At 47.9% G+C, this 2,500-nt stretch overlaps 1 protein-coding gene across 1 annotated transcript in view; it reads left to right on the plus strand.

The window, feature by feature from the left end:
• Positions 1-2,500, plus strand: part of LOC113818873 (plexin-B) — a 79,267-nt gene that overhangs the window by 57,761 nt on the left and 19,006 nt on the right. The gene's annotated exons all lie outside the window — the stretch shown is intronic.

Below are 2,500 nucleotides of genomic sequence, written 5' to 3' on the forward strand. Positions count from 1 at the left end.
GAAAGTACGGACGGAGGGAGAGGTAGATGAAGGAGGGAGAAGGACTTGAGGTAGATGGAGGAGGGAGAACTTGTTGAAGGAGGGAGAGGTACTGAGGAAGGGAGAGGTAGATGGAGGAGGGAGAGGTAGATGGAGGAGGGAGCCGTACTGAGGAAGGGAGAGGTAGATGGAGGAGGGGGGAAGTACTGAGGAAGGGAGAGGAAAGAAAGGAAAGAAAGAAAGGAAGGGGGAAGATGTAGAAAAAAACGAGGAATGAAATGGGGAAATAAGGAATAAAAAAACAAAACAAAAAAGGAGAGAAAGGAAAGAAAGAAAGGGGAAAAAGAGAGTTGGCGCGAGGACCGCCCGGCCTCGTATGCAGATCCTCGTATGCAGATGGCGCCGGTGACTATGGATTCCCTTTTTTTATCCCACCCTCGGCAGGAGTTATCCCTGTCGTCCCGTTGGCGTCTATCCTTTACTCCCTCCTATCCCTTTCTATCTGTTTCTGTGTCTGTCTGTCTGGCTCTGTTTCTGTCTCTGTCTCTGTCTCTGTCTCTGTCTCTGTCTCTGTCTCTGTCTCTGTCTGTTTCTGTTTCTGTTTCTGTTTCTGTTTCTGTCTCTCTCTCTCTCTCTCTCTCTCTCTCTCTCTCTCTCTCTCTCTCTCTCTCTCTCTCTCTCTCTCTCTCTCTCTCTCTCTCTCTCTCTCTCTCTCATTCTCTCTCTATCCTTTCTCTCTCCCTTTATCCTTTGTATCTCCATCTATCCTTTGTTAATTATCCGTCTTCCTCTGTTCTTTATCCTTCTCTCCTTTTTATCCATTATTTGTCTCTCCCCCTGTCCTTTTTCTCTCTCACACTATTCCTTATCCCTCTCTTATTCTATTCTTTATCCCTCTCTTATTCTATTCTCTATCCCTCTCTCATTCTTTTCTTTATCCCTCCCTCTTTCTATCCTTTTTTCCCTCCCTCTATCCTTTATCCCTCTCTCCATCTATCCGCCTTTCTCTCCTTCCCCCTTTCCTCCTATCCATTATCCGTTATCCCTCTCTCCATCTATCCGCCTTTCTCTCCCTCCCCCTTTCCTCCTATCCATTATCCGTTATCCCTCTCTCCATCTATCCGCCTTTCTCTCCCTCCCCCTTTCCTCCTATCCATTATCCGTTATCCCTCTCTCCATCTATCCGCCTTTCTCTCCCTCCCCCTCTCCTCCTATCCATTATCCGTTATCCCTCTCCTCCCCCCTCTATCCTTCCGGCGCTATTATGGATGTGTATGTATGTATGTGCGTGTGTGTATGTATGTGTGTGTGTATGTGTATGCGTGTGTGTATGTGTGTGCGAGTGTATATGTGTGTGTATGTGTGTGTGTGTATGTATGTATGTGTGTGTGTATGTGTGTATGTATGTGAGTGTATGTGTGTGCGTGTGTGTGTGTATGTGTGCGTGTGTGTATGTATGTGTATGTGTGTGCGAGTGTATATGTGTGTGTATATGTGTGTGTGTATGTATGTATGTGTGTGTGTATGTGTGTGTATGTATGTATGTATGTGTATGTACGTGCGTGTGTGTATGTGTGGGCGTGTATGTATGTATGTTTGTATGTGTGTACGTGTGTGTATGTGTGTCTCTTAGGGTGATATTTCCTCCGGCGTGGCGTCGTTACGGCGTACGGCAGTCTGAGATACGGCAGCCGTAACATTAGTCTCGTGACGTTATTGTTGTCTTTGGTTGCGGGATGGTGGGGGGTAGGGGGTGATGGGAGGGGAGGGAGGGGAGGGGATGGGATGGGAGGGGGATGGTGGGGGGTGGGGGGGTGATGGGAGGGGTGGGGGAGGGAGGGGATGGGGGGAGGGAGGGGAGGTGATGGGAGGGAAGGGGAGGGAGGGGGGAAGATTGGGTTCTTTGGGTTTGTGTTGAAGGGAGTGAGAGGGAGAGTGAGAGGGAGAGGGAGGGGAGGGAGGGGCATGGGGATGGGGAGATGTAGGTAAAGGGAGAAATTTTGTCTGTTTCTTTTTCTCTTTATTTCTCTTTCTTTTTCTTTTTTTCTCTCTTCCTCTTTCTCTCTCTTTCTCTTTCTCTTTCTCTTTCTCTTTCTCTTTCTCTTTCTCTTTCTCTTTCTCTCTCTCTCTCTCTCTCTCTCTCTCTCTCTCTCTCTCTCTCTCTCTCTCTCTCTCTCACACACACACACACACACACACACACACACACACACACACACACACACACACACACACACACACACACACACACACACACACACACACCTCCCCACACCACACACACACTTCCCCCCCCCACACACACCTACCTCCCCCTCCCACACACACACAAAACCGCCACTTAACCATAGCAATTGTACCCACGCGTCACCAAAGACAGAGAGAGAAAAAACAACAAAACACAAACATAACACCCGCAAAGCCTTTTAAAAAAACAAAACAACAAAAAACATAAAAACAACAACAAAAAACGGACCCAAACGCACAACATTGCTCTTCTTCCCAAGGAGTTGGCGTGTCA

The sequence above is a fragment of the Penaeus vannamei genome, chromosome 12, assembly GCF_042767895.1.
Source record: "Penaeus vannamei isolate JL-2024 chromosome 12, ASM4276789v1, whole genome shotgun sequence".
In the NCBI taxonomy this organism is placed as follows: domain Eukaryota; kingdom Metazoa; phylum Arthropoda; class Malacostraca; order Decapoda; family Penaeidae; genus Penaeus; species Penaeus vannamei.